Below are 18,227 nucleotides of genomic sequence, written 5' to 3'. Positions count from 1 at the left end.
TGCCCGACTTTGTCATTTGTCATTTTTGCCATATTAAATGGCCTAGTGACATAAAAATACGATTCTGTTTTCAAATGTTAAAAAATTTATTTGTCAAAAATTTTTCCCTGTGAAAACTTTTTTTCGCAGGTTTTGTGGTGTTTTTTTTTCAAAACCATCATCTTGTGGTAAAGAATATCATTGTCTTAAACTCACAATAATTTACCAAATAATTACTTGCTAGGTGTTAATGGAATAGCCTTTAATGATCGAGAATCGCTTAAAATGATAAAACGAAACGATAAAGTGAAAAATTAATTTTTCACTGACATTGAATTTTTCATTTTCACTTTATAGTTTTATAAAACCAGAATTGGCTCCAGATTATTTATTTATTTAACATTGCACGAAAATAATTTGCCAAATTTTAACAAAAGCTGCCAGTAGAATTTCACAACATCTCATTATAAATTGATTCTTCATACCACGAAGCGTGTGAAAGATAAACAAGAAAATAAACGTTAGCCTTCAGTAGAGTTTATTCATAAAATTTGTGAATAGTATTTATGTATAATAAATTCCAAATGAATGAAGCATGAATATGGGGGAGCCGCATACGTAATATCGGCTGGCAATAAGTAGTTAGTAGCTGACAAAATGACCAAGAAAACTTTATAGGTACATATGAAGATACGCATGTACCAGACATCTGCAACGGGATGCCCAAACCCTATGCTACTTATGTACATTTGTAGGTATAGACTTATTTGATTTATATATTTAATTTTACTTTATCTTATTTTCATTTGTTTTACTTTATATCACATTTTTTATAAAAAGTCAACAACAACTAACTGAAAGCAACGAAAAAAATATATAGAACTTAGCAAAAAAAGAATTAAATCGAAATAAATGAAAATTCTACTGGCCGTGGGGCTCGAACACACGGATTCAGCTGGTCGAAATCTTATTTTAAGTATAAAAAGCGTTTTATCGGTTAAAAGAAATGGTAGGAAAGAAGCCATTTTGGTAGGTTTTTGAACCAGCTCTTGGTAGGAAAGAAAGTTCTCCAGTGGTAACCCTGTTTCGGGTAAGCATTTCGATCGAACACATAGTGGCCGAGTGTGGCGTTCGCGTGTGCTCGATTTTTAGCGAGGGTGATCAAACAGGCTCGATCATACTCAAAGCAGCTCTCTGGTATGTGCATGTAAATATATGTGTATGTACTCGTTTGTAGCAGACTGATATCTATTGAGAAGAGGAGTATTTAGCTTAGCAACAACGCGAGCGTGCCGTGATAACCGTCGCTAACATCTCACAATCTTAACAAAAATTTTAAGAGTATCGGAGCTATGTTCCGGGTTATTTCTTTACGAATTTTTGAAATAAAATCGTATGGAAGTGTTGGCACGCACTCGTAAAGAAATTTCCGTACGATTTCTTAAAGCAAATTCTTAAAGTTTTCATCACAAAGCAGCATTAATATGACTACATTTAGCCCAGTAAAATTAGCCTTTTTTTAAAATTGTAACAGCAATTTTTTGATGCAGTTTACTTCTATTTGACACGTAGATCATGGATCCACAGTCTTGCCCCTAAATTTCATTTGGCAACATTCCGCCATCTTGGATTTAAGTTTTTTTTTGTTTTTTTGCGAGTTTCAAGCGTATTTTGCATTTTTCGTAAAAAATGATTAGATACAAATGTGTAGAGACTTTATTAACCCACATTTGTTATATAGAAGGTTTTCTAAAAATTTAAATTGTTTATTGTAAAAAATTAGCAAAAACTGCGAAAAAGTTTTACATTGTCACGGTTTTTGAAATTTAGGGGCACGACTGGGGATCCATGATCTACGTGTCAAATAGAAGTAAACTGCATCAAAAAATCGCTGTTACAAATTTTTTATTTTTTTTCCTACCAAATTTATCTAATTTTACTGGGCTAATCGCTATGTATGTTTATCGCGTTCCAGGCCGTGATCTAAGCGTCGTACAAAACAAATATAGGTACAAAAGTTGTGGTGAATGAAATTCTCTACATCTTTGGAGTTTCAATATGCTATGTACTTTCAACAGAAATTGTCAAAAAATGCCGAAAACCGTGACAATGTAAAATTTTTTCACAGTTTTTGCTAATTTTTTACAATAAAAAATGCTATTTTTAAAGAACCTTCTATATAACAAATATGGGAAATGAAATTCTCTACATATTTGTATTTAACTATTTTTTACGAAAAATGCAAAATAAGCTTGCAAATCGCAAAAAAAACCAAAAAAAAACTTGAATCCAAGATGACGAAAGGTTGCCAAATTAAATTTAGGGACAAGACTGAGGATCCCTGATCTACGTGTCAAATAGAAGTAAACTGCAGTACCAAAGCACCTAGAATTGCGGATAAAAGTGGTGAAAATTTTTGTTAACAAAATTTCCCGGTTACAAAATGTTCGCTAACATGTAAAGTAACCAACAAGTAGGACTGTAGTTGGTTCATGAATTAAGGGATTCTCAGGCAAATCGGCTATCCCAGGCATATCGGCAGAGGGTATCAAGAGAGCTCAGCGACGTGCAACGCACAACCGAGTTTTTATCTTCTTTTGAAAACTCACATGCTAGCAATAGCATATTCGATTACCAAATGCAATAATTGTATCATTTATCTGTGCTCCCGTACTTAGAAGTATCGAAGGCAATAAGAAAGCTAATGAATTGGCGGAGGAAGGAGTCTTTTCTGTTTGGATCAGATAAATTCATGAGAGAGTCACGTTGGTTTGGCCAAGCAATCTAGGATTTACATAGATAAAACTCATTTCTAACGAGAAGTGCATCAAAATGGCGCCAAAATGCACTAATTTATTTCCTACGCAGCTACGAGGAAGCACTGCAGCCAACTAACCAAATACTCGTATCTGGCCTCATATCGCCGTTTGGCGCGAAATACCTCGTATCCGCTAAATGCAATGTCAAAAGCACAGGCGGTACTATCATAGCAACAGATATGACCGCAATAAGAGCTTCACCTAAATTGAAACCCAAACATCTGTTTAATTCGTTTTTTTTTTTTTAAGACATGAGAGCGTGAATGATTCTGACCACGTAAACTATTTTCAATGAAGTTAAATTTAGCTCGACGACGTCATCGAACGTGGCGTGGCCAGCGCGAGCGTCTTTTGTGTGAATAATCTCACGCTCAGGTGAATAAAGGTTCAGGGCAATTGTGCAAGTGGGCATACATACACACACTCCCATTCAAATATCTATAGCCGGGCAAGTCTATATGCATACATATATGTGTTTACATATTTATGCATGATTATACATATGTACATGCATATGTTTGTATGCATGTATAGAAAAAATAATTAACAAACAGATGCGAGACAAGAACAACAGAAAAAACGAAACCAAGCTCTGAACGGCTGAGCTTAAAACAAAAAGCCGCGCCGCAACACAGCGATTAGCAAAAAAGGTGCTAAATCATCGTTACAAATGTATTGTAAAACAGATGATGGCAAAAAAAAACAGGACAAATTCCATAATGCGAATTCAAAACAGCAGAAAACACCGCCTGCCACCACAGATACATACAGTAGTATGGCCAGACGATGATGGTAGCCATAGTTAAATAAATATAAGGTGATGTCACTTAAAATAACCTCACTTTTTCTGAATGACAATTGCGGCCATGCATTTGAGGGTAGTAGAAAAAAGGGGAAAAAGTTAGGATTATTTTTATTACTTTTTAGGTACTATTTCGAATACTCATTTTTAATATACACCAGTTAAATAAAGCTTGCATCAATAAACATATTTTTGCTGTAAACCAGTGTAATTGGAGTTTAAATTTTCGGTACTATTATAAAATAATTATGCGTTTAAATTGCTAGACCAAATGTACATCATCATGGCCATCCGAGGCACTGCTCCAATAATCTGTTGGATATGTATAGTATATATTTTACCAAAAATTTACTTAAAAAATCACAATTATTGGAAATTATCGCTCAAATTTTCCAATGAATTTGAAACGAAAAGTCAAAGCAAAAGCGAAACAAAGAAACAGTGATAGCTACTCATACTTTTTTCACAAATTTGTCTGCTCCATTTTTTGTTCCATTTTGCCCAGAAATGAAATTGGAATAAATAGGAGTAGGCATTTCCGTAACGCTGGTATGCCGATATTGCCAAAATTACAACAACCATCCCCTAAGTGGCAACACCTTGGTGGTAACAAAATACAACAATTGACCAGTGTTGCCGCGGCTGAAAAATAAAATTTACCAAAATCGTACAAAAAATTTACCAAATCCCGTTAAAATTAAGGAAATTATTTAAGGGGTCTTAATAAAACGAAAAATACTGGGACTTACTAGTTGTTTGAATAAAGCCGTAATTAGGCTTTTCTTACCAAGCTTGGTAAATTGGTCATAGATATAAAAAGTAAGCAGTAAGAAGTAAAGGCAATCTAAGGCTCAGTTTTGTCGTCAAAAGTCAGGATTTTATAGTATAAGGGCTAATTTCAAGTGAATATTTACATGAATATTTACATGAACATGGACATGGACATGAATCGTTGAAGTTAATCAACAAGCTCTACTTAAAGAAGACATCTGAAATTGGGCCTAACAGTTGCCTGATTTGAAAACTATTACCTACACATTCTTTCAGGCTTTCAACATATACTCCTATAATAGTTAGCTGCCCTTTCGCTAGTTTTTTTGAACGCAGGCATAAAACGAGTTTGGTAACATATTATCACTCGGAGGTTTGAAAATGCGACGACCGCGGATCGGGAGTTACGTAGACCAACATTTCCTGGAACTTTATACGCGATCTGGATGACAGTCTTTCTAAACTAAATTGAAATTGAATTTAAATGATAACCTTTTTAACTATGAATTTTTGAGGAAAATTATCCTTTCTGACTATTTTGATCAAAAACTTTAGCAAAACGAAGAAAAATTTAACATTTTAACAGTGAGAAAAAAAATAATCAACGGCAACGCTGCAACTGATCCGCTAATTAGATGCCTTGATGAATGCCGCGGAGGGCGGTACCATCTGGTGAATGCCGCTATTCGTATAAATATTAATGAATGCATGACATACGTACATACAAATATGTGTATATGTAGATAGGTACATATGTATGTACGTGCAAGTTTGAACTTATTCAAAAAACTACGGTGGTACAAATGTATCCGATTTTTGAACTGTGACGTTTTCAGCGCTGGCCAGTGAGTCACGCGCCAACCGGTACTCAGCGGTAGACGATGTGTTACTATGTGCTATTATGTGCTACCAACGAAAAGTAAAAGAGCAATCGATTGCCAAAAATATTTAAAATAAAACATGAAAAATCTTGCTTTTAATAATTAACCAATAGCGACGCGAATTTTTCGCAATTCATTGAAGGAAATGCCGAGATAAATTACCAATGAGAAAACGTTTTAGCATAACCACTTTTTGCGAAAAGAAAGGTAGTTATGGAAAAATACCATTAAAACTACATACATACATACATACATACATATACTTTAGGTATGTAGTTACATATGTAGGCATGTATTTGCATACCAGTCCACATTAAGTTGGTCCTTATTTGGAAAAATGTCCAGATTCTATGAAATACAAAGTTTTAAGCGAATTGAGAAAATTTTAAAGATGGCTCGCAGCGACAGAAATACTGAAAGATTTAGATTTCTTAATTTTATTAACTTTAGTAATAATAATAAAAATAGGTTGGCGCTTCCACAATATGTTAATGTTGGGCCGAGCTTCTCCTCCGATTTGTGGCGTGCGCCTTGAAGTTGTCACACAAGAGGAGGTAGAGTTTTACGCGGTTTCCGAACGGCGATTGTATTTTTATAAGAAATTGTTTTTCATGGCAGAAATACACTCGCGAGGTTTGCCATTGCCTGCGGAGGAGAAAACTTTTTCTTTACTTTTGTATTTGATGTTAGTCGGAAACTGGGTTCGACCCTGCGGAATGGTAGCGCGCACTTCTAACCACTACACCACAGCGGCCTTAAACTGGAGCTGATGAAGAGAAACCCAGCTCATATTTTGACTAAAGTGTATAGAGTATGACATTCTGATTTAGATAGAAAGCTAATAAACTGCAAATAATATATGTAAGAAAAAATAACAAACATTATAATTTGTACGCATTTAGCCAGCTGTATTGTATACAGTGGCGAAAATATAAATAGGGAAGTAAACTTTAGCATGCTTTGGCTATTTGCAAAAACCAGTTTTGTAGGCCAATAAATTTAGTACAATAAAGTGCAAGTTTGAAGTAGTTAAAAAAATTTAAAAAAATGTTTAGATTTTTTGGCAATATTTAGCAAATAAAAACAACCATAAGTTTGAATAAACTATATTATGTTCAAAATAAAGTAACTAATAGAATACAAGTAAAAAAAATATTCCCGGAAAAGTAAAAAAAAAAACATGTGATTGAATAAATGCTTTCCTGCAATTTTAATTAAACTTGCTTGCCTAATGTCACAATTTAGCTTAAAAAAAATTGTGGCTAATAAAAAAAAATCACCATTAGACCAGTTCTGCTAAACACTGTATTATAACAGTGAATGATTTGTCAAGTTAGTTCGATTGCATACCCCTTGGTAGTAACAGAAAAGAAAGCTGCAAATAAATAAATTCTCGGTCTCACTTAAGGTTTTCAGCGAAACTCGTCGAATTACTTACCGAGTTAAAACGCAAATCTGAAAGAAAGAAAATAAAATTAAAATATACAATAAATAATATATATGTATGTACACATAAATAAGAATATCGACGTTAAAATTTAAAGTTTTGCAAGGTATATTTTAAGCAGACTTTTCAAGCAATGAAAAAGTTATGTAAAATAGTTTGAAACTCATTCTCTTCAAGCTCATGTTTTGCTAAAATTGTAATGCAAGTTTTCGCGTACTCCAAGCTAAAGCAACTTTAAACAAATTAAATTTCACTGTGGTGATGAAAAGTTCTTGTATTCTTTGAGACTTAACACATATGTACAGCTATGCTGAGATTTTGCAACAAAATTCAAAATGGTATTGTTTGCAACTCATGTTTACTTATTTATTTTTAATAATTTTCATTTAAAATATGATACAATCTATAACAGAAACCACATTAACTGAACATTCAAAGCTTGCACAAAATTACCAAAAATTAATAAAACCTCAAAAAATTGTTATAAAAATTTTTAAATTTTTAAATTTTCGGGTATGCAGTTTTGTAGCCCATTCAATTTTAGGCCAATAAGGTGTAAATATTACGGTGCTAAAAAATACCGTTGATTTTTTAGATTTTTTTGTGGAGGGTGTTGCGCATTTGGTTCCATATAAAGCACAATAAAAATATATTTTTATATGGCAGAAAATGGGTATACCTTATAAGCTGCGTATATCCATAACGTACTTTAATTTGAAAACATAATGTCTTAAGTCATTTACAGTTCGTTAATTGCTTTTCAGGGAATTTTCTACTAAAATTTGACTAAAAGACTTAAGGCAAGATTTTTGCAACATTCATTTGAAAATATTCAAAACTCATAAGTGGAACTTGCACTTAATTTCTTATCATAAACGCCTAAATCAACATATCCTGCGGTTACCACCAAAATAACGTAAGCATAATTTTTTTCAAAATTTTCTTTTTGATGCAGAAATGCATTTAGATGATCTAGGAATATTTCTGCACGAAAAAGTAAATTTTTAAAAAATGTCGCTTACGTAATTTGGCGGTTAGGGCTCGATATTATTTATTATATTTACAGCGATGCTTTTTTTAGCAGACCATACGAGATGATGAACGCCGAATAGAAAATACTTATTAGAATAAAATTATAGTTTAAAAAACTAAAACCTTCCTATTATAATTGCCATTCGTGCTGTCATCAGGAATGTAACTTGAGAATAGAAATCGCTGCATCTTTTAGGCGCATCAATATTACATAGTTACATCCCGAGCTAATAAAAGTAAGGTAAAAAGGTACCTACTTTTTCCAATAAATATAATTTAAAACTAATTTTGTTAAGTATAGATGGATGCTGATTTTTGCCAATTTGGAGTTGGTGTTTTTAACTTATAAATAAATTAAATGTAACTTTTTAATCTGGTGGCAGCACCCTTAAAAAATGTTTTCGAAGTAAAGCTTTTTTTTAAATCCCGTTTGTTTGAAAATCCATACTGTAATAGTAATATTTTGGCGGTTACACGTTTGCTAAGTGTTTGGCCGAACTTCTTCTCCAATTTGTGTTGTGCGTATTGATGTTGCTTCCGGACGTCAAATGGATTATATGAGAACCATGTTCATGGCAGTTAAGAAAAACCCTTTCTCTAAATTTTTTTAAGTGGAGTCAAACTATTTGTTATATTTTGTCTAAATTTAGAGTTTGCTTCGAAAGCCTAATTTGAAATTTTAATTCTTGATTTTGAAAGAATCCTCTACACCACACAAACGTTTACGTCCGTTGATTTCGTTTTCTACGAAAATTATAAATTACTTTGGAAACATTTAGAAAAAAAATTGCGCTGAGCATGGAATTAAAGAAAAACCAGGGATTTCCCTCTTTTGACATTTTACACAATTATGACGAATTTTCATAAACATTTACCATGTCATTCTAACTAAATGATTAACTAGTTTACCGAAACCAATTAACAACAGAGCCGACTATACAAAAAGCGCGCTATCCACAATTACTCGCACGAACACCAACGTAATGAACTCAATTAAATTGTTCGACGCTTATTAAAAAGCTGCTAAATTACAATGTATTAAACATATTACATACACACGTATGTATGTACATATGTACGAGCAGTGTTATGTGTTTCACACCGCAATCTCATTTGGTGCTTCACCGATTGCATGCAAATTACACAGTGCTACAAAAATATGAAAACATTAAATTCGTCGCCTGGGTAAAAGATTGTCGTAAGCGCAATTTTGACGATTTTCAGTTCTAGACACAGTTATATATTTTGAAATAAGGTCTTTCGAATGGTACTATCAGTCTTTAGATATCTCCTTTATTTTCCGAGATATTGACTACAATTTTTTCGATAATTTAGTAAAAATTTAATTAGTGATGCAGTCATATTAAACTAATCAATATTTAAAAAAACGCGTTCTTCATTTTTAGATATCTCCTTTAGTTTCCGAAATATTGAGTAAAGAGTGTCGTTAATTTAGTAAAAATTTTAATCACATTTTGTCGTATTTCATACAAAGTGGCTGCCAAATTGTGGGCAAATGACGCTTAGGAAAAAATTTTACTAAAGAAAATCCTTAATTAACTCAAAACTAATTAACAACAAACTTTAAAAATAAAATAATTTAAAAATTTTGTGAACTAGTAACATTTTTAGAGACTTTGGAGAAAATCTATCTTCGCGTTTTAAAGAAATTGCATTCCAAACTTCAATCGCGATTTCCCACAATCTGCCGAAACTAACACACGACAATCTTTTTTACCCAGGCGACGAAATACACCCGAAACAAAACTTAACGTAGATTTTAGGTAGGGTGGAGTACCATATGAAAATAGTTTTCTTACAGTTCCTGAGACCTCTAAAATTATGTATAAAGATCTAGTTATTGTTAAATTTAGATTGTTGGGAATTTTAATATGGTTGATTTGAAAAAAAAAATCATATTTTTAATTCTTCCAACTTTGACCATGGCTAATTTCGAAAATGTCTATGAAAGTTGTCAAGCATGTCGTATTGCTCTTAAAGCACCTTTATTGCGGAAAAAATTGATCTTCCACTTTTTGAAAGCGGATAAAAATTGTTTAGTATTTTTTAAATAAATACGGCCTTGAATTTTTATGTACTGGATTTTCAGATCTTTCGCATAGTGTGGTTGAAGAATTATTTAATATTCTTTAGAAAAATTTTTTTTTCATACAATTTTTGGATATTGGGAGTGGGTGGCCCCTCCCACCTGTACCTAATATGTGTACCTCGTAAGACACTTCAACGAGCTCTACCAAATTTGGTATACCTCCTATATACTATACTGAAAATGTTTGAGTTTTAGAAAATTACCATTACATTACATGGGTGGTTTTTTCCCGATTTTAAAAATTTTCATTTTGGTGCTTAATAAGGTTAATATCCTCTATCCATAAATAATCATTTAAAACCATATTTGGTTTTTAAAATTTGATGAAAAATATTCAATCTAGTACTACTTGATAAGCGCGTCAAGTACGATGATAACGGGTGTTTTTTTTTATTAAAAAAAAAAGGTTGAGGAACAATAAGATATATATTTTTATTTTGTGCCCGATCCCATCTGCAATCTACAGCAAGATTTATTTTCTCGAAAGGATTTCGAAGAATTTCCTGTCATGTAACCATGTAAACTTCGTAAACTTACTTAATTTTGTATGGAAAATCGGATTATTTACGAGGTTTACGCGGCTGCGGGGCATTTACGTGTTTCCATGAATACCCATTCCGTGATTGTTTTTGTAGCACTGTGTTATTGGCTCTAACCGGAGCATAACAAAGGGCAGCGCAACGTGAAATTTGACTCGTGCTCAGTTAAATATTTTAATTCATTCTTTATTATACAAAGCGAGCATTTAAGCGAGTTTCCCACGAATTTCTCAATGGCATTGAGCGGATAGACAATGACCGACAGCTGCTAGCTAGTCGACTGCTCATTGCCACCCGTAGAGGTGTTGATGTGACGTAAAAAGCGTGCTTTGTGCGCCAAATTTTTTCATAGATACATGACGCATTCTGATAAGCATATGTACGGTAATTTCTATATTTATGTAGAGGCACTCGCGCATACATAAATAAATATAAAATTTAGATATCCATTAGCACTTATGTACATATGTATGTATGTATGTACGTATGTAGTGACGCTTATATTGCTAGCAAAGCCGTCTTCTTTAAAGTAATTGCAAGTGATTATTGCTTTTGCTTAGCAAATAGTTAGAAGTTCGAAAAGTAAATGCTGTACGCGCAGCTAAAATCACTTAAACAAATAACGGTGAAGTACTTGGTTTATACCGCTAAGCTTGTGAAATGTACTTTTCGACATAAGTATTGCTTTCATCGTTGACGCCGTGTGAATCCCCATTAATTTATGTACATTAGGGCGCGTCGAACAAAAAACTAAAACAACCTGAAAGCTGTTTTGGAGAGCTTCGAGAAACAAACGAAAATTATTTTGGGCCACCCTAAAACCTCCAACGACACTTGTTGTTAAATTTTTTAAACGATAATTTTTTTGAAGCTTTAATATTTGAAGAAAAATCAATGCACCAAGGGATTTAAAATTCAATCAAAATATATACCATTTAAACAAATCGAGTCTTAAAAGTTAAAGTTGGACAAAAATATTATTTTGAAAGTCTTACGAGTGTTAAAAAAAACTATTTGGTCTGAGCTTTGAAGTATGTGGTGTATTTTTCAAACTTTTTCTTTCGTATGCGCGTCCCGTCCCAGACTAATGTATATTCTCAAAATACATACACACAATTGCTCGTCCCACATTAAAAGCATACAGACGACAGGTGGCAAAAGACGCGCCTCCACCGACGACAATTGCCAACTAAGTGTAATAGTGTGGGAGAGAGCGTCTAGTTAGAAAGTAAATTATGTCATGGGGAAATTTTCTGCTAAACGAACCATATTATGAAACAAGTAATATTTAAGCAAAAAACAAAACCGACTTCAATTCACATATAAAAATTTAAGATTATCGTTAATTTCTTCACGATCAAATTATCTGATCTAAACAGAATTAGTATGGGACCACCCCTGAGGTACCAATGTGGTCCAAAGTTATGCGGTAACATACATTAAAAAAAAATAAAAAATATTCCGACGAACTGATAACCTCCTCCGTTTTGTATAGTCGGTTAAAAAGTAATTATTTAGCACATTTTTGTATTCACTTGGAAGTACATATTTATGTATTTTCGTGGAAAATCACGCAAAAGATGTCTTATTAAAATTAATACTTTCAAGTAAAATTTAGTTTGTCAAACCATCGCAATGAGTAATGTGTGCTGTGATTGTAATGAACGACATAACTGACATTCCCAGGAAAACGTTTTAACTGTTTAATGTTAATAAGTAATATAATAAGTAATATTCGTAACGTCAATTATTTGTTGTAATCATTTAATAAGGAGCAAAACAATTTTTTATGGTAATGAAAATTTAAAGACTTCGTACACGCAGAAACTGTAAAATAGTCTATGATGCTGTTTTGTAGGATCGAAGAAGAAAAGCATAGATTCAACCCTTTGCACCAGAGAGCAAGATAATAGTTTGTGCAACATTTTTGAGAACCTTTGTGAAAGCAATAAATATATATGTACACATCAAGGTATTTAATAGAATTTAAGGGAGGTTATAAGATTTCTAGTTTCTTTTCATAATTATAAATTTACAGTTTTAGGTCAAATTATACGCGGAAATTGCACTTTAAACAAGTAATGCGTCGTTAATTTGACGAAGTATAACTTTCTAGGGTACTGAGATTTTCAAGTGAATTTTTTTTTAATATCTATAGCTCTTATCAGAACTGTTTATATTTTTCTTTGTTTATTTCAATATTTTTTTTATGTAATAACATAGTTCATTCTATAACAAAAACCATATGAATCCGTGTTTCAAACCTTGTACAGAAATTTAAAAAAAATACATTATTTCTTAAAACTTTTTTGGTATGCAATTTTATAGCCCATTCGATTCGAGTATAATAAAGTGCGAGTTTGAAGTTGCTACAAAATACCGTTGGCATTTTTTTTTTTTTTTTTGTTGAAGGTGTCACTCATTTTCTTCCATACGAAGCATGTTCGATTTTTTTTATGGAGAAAAATGCACAATACTGTCAACAAAAAGTGTCAAAAAAGCGTGAAATTTTGATGAAATTTCGTGGATTTTTTTTGACAAGGTCTGAAAGTTGGATTTATATGCTTTTTGTTATAAAATGTCAGAAAAATAATAAAAAATTAATTAATAAAAAATATAAATGGTCAAAACTTCTTAATAAATAAATGGCGTATAGTTATGATAAGTATATACTATACTTAGCAGCACGGGAATTCCAAAAATCGCTGCTAAATTTCAATCGCCGAAAATTATCGAAATGAATATCAGATCTCTTGTGAAAAAAATGTTTTTCTCTTTATTTGCCCGATGAAAACTCCCAACAATCCAAGTCTGACAATTGATTACTATACATCACTTTAAAGGCCTCTTCTCACAACATGTTCGATCTTTGAATTGAATGAAAAGTAGTCACTCAAAAACTGATAAATCTACAAAAGCGTATTTTCTGACCTAAAATGACAAATCCCTACCTCTAAATGATTTTAAAAAAATATAAAAAATAGGCAATAATGTGTCTCATAAAAAGGAAGAAAATTAGGTGGTACAGTCTTGAAATAAAAAAATTCTATGTGCGCCCTAATATACATATGGACAAAACAAAAAATTAATTCACAAAACCCCAATTTTATCCACTTTACACAAACCAAGTTACTTGGTTTTGTTCTACACAGCAAAGTGTGCCTAAAAATTAGCATTATAAATGCCTCGCCAGATAGAAATTTTTTTTGCGTCACAGGGATGCTTTTGACTGACAATACGTACCGAACCTGGCGAGGCAGCACAATTAAAACGTTGTCGCAAACAAAACGGCTCGATTTTATTGGCGAAAAGTCGGCTGGTTTGAATTCGTTTCATACATTGTTTTTTTTTCGCACTGACGCGCGTCAAAAGGAGAGAGTTGGGCGAATTTTATCAGTTGCGGCAATGCATGCGCTGCCAATGTGGCGTCTTGTATTCAAAATTACAGAGTGTTCATCTACTTTTTGAACAGCAAATTGAAGATCAAAGAAAATTTTCATATTACGCCCAGAAATAGCGAAATAAAGAAGAATAATGAAACACTAAGCTAGTAGAAATTAGTAACGCGAGTTCTTAGCAAATAGTTTCTGCATTTTTTATAGTTAAAAATGTTCACTAGCAAAAACTAGTAATAATTGTTAGTTACTATTCGTACGAGAACAAACTTATCGCGGACAATTCTATGCTGATGTCACACGAACAACTGATTCTGTCAAATTCGCCAAAACCATAGTAGCGGTACTGCTGAATGCGCCACCTCTATCTCTCTACATCGTGGGGTCACATGGAAATAGCGGGAAACTAGGTAACGGACGACTTAGCTAGGAAAGCAACAGCCTCAACTTCCACTGAGCCCAAATAATTCTAGCACTGGCAGAGCACCATAGGACTTTGCCAAGTCAAAAACCTAATTGAGCGGGGTTCACCCCGAACAGATTTGCGCAAAGTTTGCAGAAATCGATGAAATCATTTTAAATGGGTTGGCGAAACTTTCCCACACCGAAAACTATTGCGCCGGATATAAAAGCAAGCAATTTGATTTCCAATAAAAAAAATAAATAGTAACGGCTTTGACGGGGGCATCCCCTATTAAAATGTAAGATTGATTGATTTCATTACAGAAAATTACACTTTAGTTCATTTGCGCTGAGCATAAAAATCCAGTAAACTCGCTTTGGTATGCAACAAAAAGTTGCTCAAACCAAACTTGCTTTTGCTAAGCATTAGCTAGCTGTAGTGCCAAATAAGAAAAAGAAGCATTATCTGTAATTTGCCTGACGGTGTTTTATACAAGCTTACTTATATGTTTACTATTTTTTTATAAGTGTTGTATTGGCCGATTTGTAAAACAACCGAGTGATTTGCACTTTGAACCGAACCATTACATCAACAGCATACGCGACTTTAGGACAAAGTTTCATTGTGTACAAAATAAATGTTATTTGTTTAGATATACGATACGATAAATCGAAAAATGCTGGTTTAAATTGATGGGGGAATTCTGAACCTTGATAAAATGAAAAACTCAAAAAAAAAAATAAAAATGTTGCTGAGCCCCCTGAAAGAACCTGATTATAGCGAAATTTTCCATATAACGAATCAATTTTTAGCAAAAGCCTCTGTGTAAAGTAGTGTTGGCCCAAAATTCTTTACTTAACGAATTCTGAATATGTTGACGGTTACACCGAATTTTACAGATACTGTTACAACGTTTTTTTTTTTGCAAAATTATCCATTTGTCGCTATATTGAGGTTACCCTGGATACCCTTCATGATCTGATCCAATGACACTTGAACCTGGTGACTAGGTGGTCTACGAACAGTATACTCGCTATAAATTCTAGGAAGGCGGACTCGTTTTGGATACGTTCACCGCAATCTTTCCGATAATCAAGTTATATTCGAAGAGGCTTTGACTTTTTTCCTAGGAAGCGATTGGAAGAAGGCACCGATGGGTCGGGTCTAAGTTTGACGGAAGGCTTGCTAAGGAGGGTTTTGCATGAAACTCTTCATCAACCTTAAATATAGGATAGACTACACTGCAGTATTTTCTAGGCAGTAGTAGCTGTCGTTAAAGGAGCAGTCTATTTATTGGCACACAAAAAAAGTTAATTGCATTGTGGGGAAAATCTCAGGTCTTGAATCGACCAAAAAAAAAAAACGAGGAAAAACTCTAACTTAACTTCGAGTCGTAAATTACGAATCTGTGTTCTTTTTTTCCAGATCAGGGGGAGATTATGTAACCAGTTAGCGACAAGTTTCGGATCGCTATCGCACTTTTTGACGTAAAAATATTCATATTATATGTCAAGAAAAGCGATACCGATAGGAAAATTGTCGCTAACTGGTTACAGAATCTCCCCCAGGTCATTTACCCAAGATATTTTCACTTTTATGAATAAAAAATTCAATTCTAACAGGGAGAAAATTAAAAAATAAGTTAATAGTAAAAACAAATATTTTTAAAGCAATCTTTCTATACATGAACGCAATCGGACCATAATACTGATTTTCCTAATATATCGATTCGAGCGCCACGCATCGGTGGAGTTATTCCTTTTCATGTAGTTAATATACATATGAACGTTCTAAATATAAACCAAATCGGACTGTAAACAGGGCTTTTTCAAATATATCGCCTCGTGCGCCACCTATCGGATTAACTCATCTGTCGTATTGCATTGTCATCGGGTTCTGAGCCAACTATGAAGTTTCAAGTTTGTTAGGGGCAAATCTTGCAATCTATTTTTGACCAACTTCCCGATGTCCTGGAGACTTGAAACTTCATAGTTCACAAGCTAACTTGTAATAACAGATATTTTGTAATTTTATTTTTTATTTGTATTAAAGTCTGTTCTTTTACAAAAAGAAAAATTATACTACTAACGAAGAAGGATAAATAAAAAAGTTGTGAATGGTCAAAGGAGAAAGCGTAATAATTTTTTTAAGTAAATGTGAGCAGGAGAGAATGTTACTCATACGCCATGTACATGGCCATACACGTAGATACATACATAGCGTATGAGTAACATTTTCAATGTTAAAATTTGATTTTTTAATTCATAATGCAAACTTAAAATGAAAATATCTTGGAAAAATTACGTGATCTAGAGAAACGGTATGCAGATCCGTAATCTACAACACAAAATTAAGTGTACGTGTGTCTCCGCGTGTTTTTTTTTTTTTTTGTGAATTTAGCGTTCCTACAGTGTTATCTAAGTACTCCGATAATCAAGCGGCATTCAGGGTATTGCGCTTGTTCATGATCAGTGTTGCCAGAACTTTTTCAGAGAAAAGGCTAAATGGGCAAAAAAATAAACCTAAAAATCTAAATCAAATTTGTATTTATGGCTAAAAAAAGCTAAATTAAAAAATCAAATATTTCTTGTAAGGCAAAAAAAAGGCTTATTATCTGCCCTTTGAAGCCTTTTCAGGGGATAAGGTGGCCCTGAAAATCAAATTTTTGTTTAAAACGACAATATTATGAAATGCTTGAGCTAGACAAGGACAAAAAGTCAAAAGCATGCCTTTTTACAGTGTTGAGAGTAACATCAAAAACATTTTGAACCGTGGAAGGGCAACATTTTTCAGAAGAAACGAAATCGCCATAAGGTAAAGTGATACATTTCTCTAAGCAAAAACTTATTTTGTACTTGAGTAAATATTTTTCGTAGCCTGACAAAATCTAGACAGCTTAAGAGAAAGTTTTGGGATGATACCAGATTAACCTAACCCGTTTTGAAAAAAATGGTTCTATTGTAAACCTGCATAGTAACGAGTATTGCATGTTACCTGTAGGAACGGAAATTTTATGGATTTATATTATTAAAGAATAACAATAAAACATCGCAACAAAAACTTTCCCTGCAATGAAACATTCCATCTAAATTAAGTTATTAAATAATTTTTTTTAGCTATTAGCAAAGGTATTTTTATGTTAATTTGCTAACTGTTTGATACATAGAGGCAATGTATGTACGTATGTTTGCTGTATGTTGGTATTTATGTACATACATACAAATATAAGCGTGCTACATGCCAAATATAATTTACGCGTCCATTAATTATACGAGACATGCTATGGCGAGATTTATATGTGTTATACAATAAAAATGTTGTTTTTCTGAAACATGTCAGGTTAGCAATTTAACACTCACAATCTAAATGTAATTTATGTGCTAAGGAACAAACTTACAATACGTACAACCATATGGGCGTACGTACGTAACACATCTTAGCGTGAAACGTGGGAACATATGAAAAAATTAACGATTATTGTCTACTAATTCCTTGAATTTTTATAGATTGCGCTGGCAAAGAAAATTAATTTAGAAAGGTTTTATTGTCCATGCAGTTCATATTTCAGAGCAGACGGAAAAGCGAACTCAAGGAGAAACTCAAGCCTATTTCATCTAACGAGGTAACATCAGCGCCAGTCTTCGCTGAGTGCATAGAGAAACTTAACTCCTTTGAAAACTACAATAACATAATACATCTATTGTGGGTTCCAGAACACATGGGAATAGAGTTAGATGAGCCAAGCGAACAGACTAGTCAGAGCTTGAGTCAGAATTTTAAATAAGATCAATTTCCCTAGTCACTAAATTTGAGGGGCTCTTTTTGTGACGAAAGAGGAAGTAAGAAAAAGTCACAAAAAGTTCACATGTGAACGTGATTAGGTGGTTGGTGTCGTCGAAGGAGCCTTTTCATGCCGGACATGCATTGAGTACGTCGGCTTCTAGTCTGGACAAGTAGGTGGTGACAGGAGTAAGTGTACTTAGTGACAGTCGACTTGTGAATGCCACGGTGGGAGTAAGTGTACCTAGTGACAGTCGACTTGTGAATGC

The 18,227-nt window shown here is 33.3% G+C and overlaps 1 protein-coding gene across 1 annotated transcript in view; it reads right to left on the bottom strand.

Moving 5' to 3' along the window:
* Nucleotides 1–18,227, bottom strand: part of Rpp25 (ribonuclease P protein subunit Rpp25) — an 83,279-nt gene that overhangs the window by 43,130 nt on the left and 21,922 nt on the right. The window contains exon 3 of the mRNA XM_017605269.1: nucleotides 6,691–6,707. The gene's annotated coding sequence lies outside the window, so the exon portion shown is untranslated. The remainder of the gene's footprint in view (nucleotides 1–6,690; nucleotides 6,708–18,227) is intronic.

Source organism: Rhagoletis zephyria, unplaced genomic scaffold (genome assembly GCF_001687245.7).
Source record: "Rhagoletis zephyria isolate East Lansing unplaced genomic scaffold, Rhagoletis_zephyria_1.1 Rzeph_scaffold_00153, whole genome shotgun sequence".
In the NCBI taxonomy this organism is placed as follows: domain Eukaryota; kingdom Metazoa; phylum Arthropoda; class Insecta; order Diptera; family Tephritidae; genus Rhagoletis; species Rhagoletis zephyria.
Note: the sequence above shows the minus strand (reverse complement) of the source record. Positions and strands in the feature narration are given on the sequence as shown.